Raw genomic sequence first — 7,086 nt, 5'->3', positions numbered from 1 at the left:
TCCACTAGCTTGTCCTTCTTTGCCACAGCAAAGAGCTGCAGAGGAATAGCATGTCCTAATTCCTAAAAGAGCTGTGCTCTGTATCACAGGTACTCAGACATTTCAGAAATAGTTCAATTCCACTTGGTATCACTTATGTGTATGTTCTCTGTAAGCTATGTACAACTCTTAACACCCCTCAGCCTCTCAAAAGGAGGTAGAAACTAGGCATGAATTCTGGGGCAGGTCTTGAACTCAACTGCTGCTTGGCAAAGGATGCAGCAGTGAGAGGCAAAGGGTTTCTCACTGTGATGTCCTCCAACCATCAAATGGCAATCAAATACTTTGATGAGGAGGAAGCAAAAAAAGATGAATGTATTTTAGTGATCCGTTTAAATTTCCAAAATAGTAATTGCTGAACTTGACTGCTCTGAAAAACCTTGTTCTGAAAACAGAAAGAAGCAGCAATGACTTGCCCTGAGTTTCTGCAGTCTGAATGATCAAAGATCTGTTGAAGTTTTATTCACTCCCCTTGTTTCAGTGTTTAGACTGGGCTGATGCTTCACAAAGGCAAAAAACATACCCCAGGCTTCTGGCAAGTAAGGAAGCACTTCATTCAGAGAGACACTAATTCTTTCTGGATTTCTTTTCTAACCTTGCCAACCTTCCTGGTGGAAAGGTTAGAAAAGTCTCCCTTAGTACATTTGATGCTGCTTCATTAATTATCAGGACTAATCTATGACTAAAATTTAATCCAGAAAATCAGCAATCTTCATGTATGTTTCTTTGATTCCCTCAGAGAAACACACGGCAAGAAATCCAGATCCTGTAATAAAACCTGAAAGAACTTCTGGCAGGATTGAAAACTTTACAGAGCATCCTATGATGGTGCTGGTGAGGCTAAATTGTGTAGTCCACTAGTATCAAAGGCAGAGGTGTTGATTAGAAAGTGTGCATGAAACTGGGACTTGTGACTTCCTAAAGACAAGTGTCTGTGGAACCAATATCCTGAAACTCCTCTTTTCCATCCACCCACCAGCTGTCCCCTACTCTTTCTCCTGATGCATGTCTCCACACACTGGGATGTCACCAAGAACAGAGGAAGAACAGATCACACCAGCACCGTGGCTGGTACAAACATAAGGGACTGGCAGTGCTCATAAATTCTGCTACAAGGTGTGTAGCTATGCAACTCTGATAGCCTTTTGGGGCTGAGGACTTAAATAACTTGACAGCAGATCATATCCTAGAAACGTGTCACTGCTTGTGATCCAACAGCAGGTGTGTTCTTGCCCACTACTGGAATGTACCTACCAGGGCAGAGTTTGAACTTTACCAGTTCAGACAAAGATATAATTTTCAGGTTGTAACAAGGGAAACAAAAGAATGAAAATCCCTTAGTAGACATTTGTTTTGTTCTTTATGAACAATCTGTTTAATGAATGCTGCTCCTCAGTTAAGCTCCTCTTTTTGAACAGACTGTCATTCTTAAGACAAAAATTTATGCCAGTCCCTTTGCCACCAGAGGTTCAGATCCCTGTTTGACTGGTATTCTCCTAGAATGATCAGCTGTTGGGCACATAATATCCCCTGGAACTTCTCTAAAGAAGTCTTGCAGTTAGAAATAAAACTTGGAGTTCTAAGGAGTTGGACGCTCCACTGCTTGCTGCTGACCTACATGGGCTATCCAGGTATTCAGGTTTGCACAGTAAACAAGGCCCCAGTAGAATATGATACATTATACAAAATGCTTTGTCCATCTTCCAATCTAAATACTTGAGAATTCAAGAGATAATTAAGGGTTTATAATCTGTGCTGTCTCTCCCTTGGGGACCATTAATATGTTAAGAAACTCAAACACTCCTGAGAAACCATACCAAGAGGATACAAATACACAGAAAACTATCATGCCTATGAAGTAAAGGAATACTCTGGTGGCTGAACATCATACAACTGGATAATTCTGTTTTCCAGAAAAAAAATCTCTTCCTTAGAAGATTTCATTCTCAGTTTGATGGTCTTTCAGTAAAACTAATGAGATTGTCCAAGGGAACATAATAATGTGGAAACAGTGAACTCTAGGCTTCACCTATGGGTTGTCACATATTTCTGTAGGAGAGAAGTAGAGGGAAAATGGATAGAGGGGGAAGAACAGTATCTGCAGAACCTATAAAGATCTGAGGAGATGCTATAGTGGAGAAAAAACAAGTCAAAGGAGAGAGTTTAGGAGAGAGTGGAGAGGAAACCCTTGTCCATTATTTGTGTCCCCTTGAAGGCTCCACATAATATCACAGCCCCTGCCAAGCTGTGAAACTCAGCTCACTCCCAGTGATTTCGTGGGTCCCCTAGTACCCAAGCAGATCTCAAACTTCTGGTCCCAGGGCTTTGAACATTGCAAGTGTGACTCTGATTAGAACAGTGCAACAAACAGCATTGTCTGTGCTGAAAGAGGGAAGAAATTTGATGAACAGGACAGAAAGAGAGAGATGAAGGAAAGACCCAAGGAAGATGGCTCTGTCTTCCTTTTGCCAAGCAGATAGGATGAAGAGGAAGCAGCAAAGCAACCACTGTTGAAGGAAAGGCCCATACCTTGAATCATCAACCTTGGGCAAGAAGGAGAGAGCCTGTCCAGAACAGCAAGCTGATTTCCTGAGCTGTAAGCACAATGGTCTGCTGTGCCCTGGCCTGCTCCAATGCCTGCCAGTGCCCCAGGTCTGCTACAGCTCAGCTCATTTTCAGTGCTCTTCAGGGCAACGTGGATTTCAATAAGGCTAATAATTAGTCTAATGAGGCTAAATAATTAGTCTAATAAAGCTAAATTACTTGTTGAATAATCCAAAAGTTTCCTTGAAAAGCAGAAGGAAGAAGCACATTGCCATGAAGTAAGCAAAATAACTAATAAAAGGAAATTCATTTTACCACAGACACACAACTTCTCACATTCTAGTACAGCAGGTAATATGCAGAGTGGTAAGAAGACAATCACCTCTTGAAAGAGCTTTAAACAAAGACAACAAGCACAAAACTGTGAAGAATACAGCAAAAAAACACAAACACATTTCAATATGTTTGTTTCTCACTCCTGTGGTTCCTCATTGCCTTGGTCACAGTACCCTTAGTTAATCAAGGAATGTCAAGTTCAAGCACAAGTTCTGTGGTTTAGCTTAACAGTTACTGTGCTGCAGTGTGCAATTTCACTTGTGAATTACTCATTCCAGGTTAGGGCCTCTCTTGCAATTTTGCTTCTATCCCTAATCTTAAAGGAGAATTCAGCAGTTTGCTTAACAGCCAAAAATATCATTATCTTTCTTGCAGGCAAAGGGAACATAAACTTGATTTCAGAGCTACTGGTTACCTGCATCTCTTACTGGCTTCAAATAATATTTTGGCCATTACTACATCTGAAAGGTCAGGGTTTCCATGTAAACAACTGGAATTCACCCCCAAAACAGAATAGTTTCCACACAGAGAAAAAGTATTCTGGTCAGATTTAGAGAAAACCTTGGGCTGTGCTTTTACCAGAAATGGATAACAAATTTCATGATAGTTTTGAGTAAGGCTTCGATGTGAGGAAGGGAAACAAGCAATCAGTGAGCCAACTCACTGCCACACATGAAACCAGCTCATGTACAGAAATAATAAGGGCAGAAACTGTTGCCAGTCTCCCAAAAGGTATATCAGGTGACACTTGGTCTGGCGAGGAGATGCATTTCAAATTCCGCCTCCTTCCGCGTTTGAATACACTGATCAAAATAGCCCAAAGCCTATAAATTACTGATCAGCTCTGTCAGTGACAGAAGGAACCAGTTGTTAGATCACTTCCAGATATTTTCAGCACATTGTCTTCTAAATATGGTGCTGTTTACTGTCTACCTTCCGCTATGGCTATCGCCAAACATTGTTAGAAGTGAGTCTGGGATTGCACATTTGCTAGTGCAGATTCACCCTCACCATTCCAAAGGAAACAGCTCCACAATGAGAGATTAGTGAGAACGTAAGAATAAAGGAATTTTGGTGTTTGTTGGGGTTTTTTAGTAGATATATCTCTTTTCAGAAAGGAATTCAGTTTATTACTTAAACTATTTTTGGTCAGGTTTAGCAGCAGATAGACAAAATTAGCTGGAGGGTTACTTACTCTCAAGTAGATCCAGTGTTTCACTCCTCTCCTGGCAGAAAGAGAAAGGAAAGTACCTTCAGGTTTTCAAGGCACAGATCGTGTATTTCTTGTGGTATGAAGTAATTTCTTTTAACATTCAGCTGTGCAATTCACCAATTCCCAGAACTGCATGTTATAGTTTGCATTCTGAACAAAGCTAAGTACCTTCCCTTCCAGGGCTCTTTTGTCTTCTAAATGCATCCTCCTTGGTTGTATTTCATGTTATTGTGTTCTCACTGCTTCTGTATAAATGAACATATTAATCCTTAATTTTCTGGGTTTCTTGCTCCATTTGCCAAGGAAGCATTTTTCTTCTCTCAGAAGCTGCAGATGCAGATTACCACTGTGCCAGCTTCTTCCTGTCTGGAGTGGTCTGGCAAAAGGAATTAGTTCAGGAAAGTTCATAAAAATGTATATTTTCTTTTCACTTCTACTGCACTTCACAGCTGTCTCATCGTGTTCCCATCACTTTGCTTTGGAGTGTGCTTATGAAAGCCCATCACAGTGGCTGAGGACTGCAGGGTTGGAAAGCTGACCTTCCAAGACAAGGGGTAGAAATACGAGAGGCAATCTTTCTCCCATCAGATGACAGTTCCTCCACAACTCTCCTACCCTTTGGGGTACCCCTGAGAAAATGCAAAACCTCAATTTTGACTTATTGCAGCATTCACCGTGGTGAAGAAAAAGCCTTCAGGATTCACTTGTCAGCAACGTAGGCAGCTGTGGAACTTGAGGTACATTTGACAACACTTCAGGTATTTGCACACAGTAGAACTAAACACGGGGGGCTTAAAATCTGGCATGGAAGACTACATGGGCAGGATATGCTCCAGCCTGGAAGATGACAGGTTTTGGGTGGGATAAGATAAAATACATACAACCAGAAAGAAGTACAAATGCAATACTGCTTATGACTTCATGTTTAAAAACACAGCACATCCTTGTGATGAAAGCTAGTCCAACTGTAGCATCCAGTTAGAGCTGTTGCATTTTTCTAAACCCTAAACTGGTGTTCTAGAGGTATCATCCATAGAGATAAGGACTAAAATGAAGCTAAGAATTAATGAAATCACCCTTCTAAATCTTTAGCTGCTGAATCTTGAAAAATGTTAGTGAAGAAAACTGAAAGGCATGTGAGTTAGCACACAGCTGCATTTAGAGATCCATGAGATGCCAACTAGGACTCTAGGACTTTGCAAAGAAGCTGATCCCACCACACCTGTTTCCCCCCTGCTTATAAGAAAGCACATCATGAAAATCAGACAGATAGAACAGATTCCTTCTCCCTTTGAGTAGCACATCATTGCAAAGAGCCCAGCATCCCCAAAACTTGCTGCCTCAGAGCTTTTCCAACCAGTTTGACATTGCAGTGAAGCTACAAGCAGAGGGATCTGTCTCATTTTCAATGAGCACCAGCTCTGTCTTGTTTTACAATGGAACTGGTACACTATGGAACTAATCTAGATGTCCAAGTGTATATGCTGATAAAAGGACATATATACTGGTTATTTAGACACAGTCTGGGGTTTGCCTCACATGTCATAAAATGAAGCAACTAATACTCATCTACCATCCCCTACACAGGGCACTGCAAATCATCCTTGAATCAGCTCACCAGCAACTGGTAGACTATTAAAACTGTAGCAGTATTAATATCTGATGTCTTCACAACAGTAAAGTTTTTTTTATCTTTTTCTTTTTTCTTTAAAGCAGAAAAGTCTGAGAAAGAGATTATTAGTCACAGGAGGATCCAAAGGCTGTTAATCTCCTGTCTACACCTTAAGAAAGAAAAGAGAAGAAAAATCTAATTTAAACAAATGCTACTAGGGATAAAAAATTCAGACTGATGCTACATTAAATTACTGGGGAGGCTGAGGTATCCAGCCATGGTCTTCAGTGAAAAAGAAAATTATAGGGTCTATCAATTAGAGAAGTGGTGCTCCGAGCCTATGTGCTGGCATGCTTACAGTTTTTTTAATGTCTGGCAGGATGTTTTACAAACTAAACTCAGCAAGATGACAATTCCACCAGAAGGTGCTTCAGATGGTTTTGCTAATAATTTTGATCAGCTGAAATGGAGAAAAACATCACTTCATTTATTTGGCTTTTCCAGAACCTGTCAAATCTGAGCAGAACCATTAATTGCCCCCTTCTGCATCTCCCCCCGCGATCTCTCCCACCTTCTTTCAGAAAAGACACACTTCAATTCATTCTTTTTTTTTTTTTTTTCCCCCAAAAGTATCTGCATAATCAGCCTTTGTTCCCAAAACAAACTTTGGTCATTCTTCATGCACTTCCTTTGCTAGAAGGAAGTGCCATTTCTTGAGAATCTTCACTGGAGGCTGGTACTGCTTCTGCTGCAAAGATGTAAGTGCTAACCACCATATATTGGCTTTTGTTTTAATAGCCTTTTAACCAACTTTGTTAATGGACTGAATGCAATTTAGATATGGAACTTGGCTAAAATGTAGCTTCAATTGGCTATTAAAATTTAAGAGCCAACTAAGATAGCTAATTACAAAAAAGCTCCAGTGATAATGCTAAGCAGAATTAGTAATAGCAAATGACAGTCTGTCTAGTCTTATTCCCAAAGGGAAAGAAACTCTTAACTGAGAAGTCAACCAGACAACGTGCAGAAAACCTAATTGCATTACTGGTATTATGGCATCCCAAATCTGGCAGCTCACTGGGACAAAACAGTGAGAAAAGTCTGTCAAACTCCTCAGGAGAGCAGCTGACCCCCTTCAGAATTAGTAATAGCAAATGACAGTCTGTCTAGTCTTATTCCCAAAGGGAAAGAAACTCTTAACTGAGAAGTCAACCAGACAACGTGCAGAAAACCTAATTGCATTACTGGTATTATGGCATCCCAAATCTGGCAGCTCACTGGGACAAAACAGTGAGAAAAGTCTGTCAAACTCCTCAGGAGAGCAGCTGACCCCCTTTAGCTG

Source organism: Acanthisitta chloris, unplaced genomic scaffold, assembly GCF_000695815.1.
Source record: "Acanthisitta chloris isolate BGI_N310 unplaced genomic scaffold, ASM69581v1 scaffold2282, whole genome shotgun sequence".
Classification (NCBI taxonomy): Eukaryota; Metazoa; Chordata; class Aves; order Passeriformes; family Acanthisittidae; genus Acanthisitta; species Acanthisitta chloris.
Note: the sequence above shows the minus strand (reverse complement) of the source record.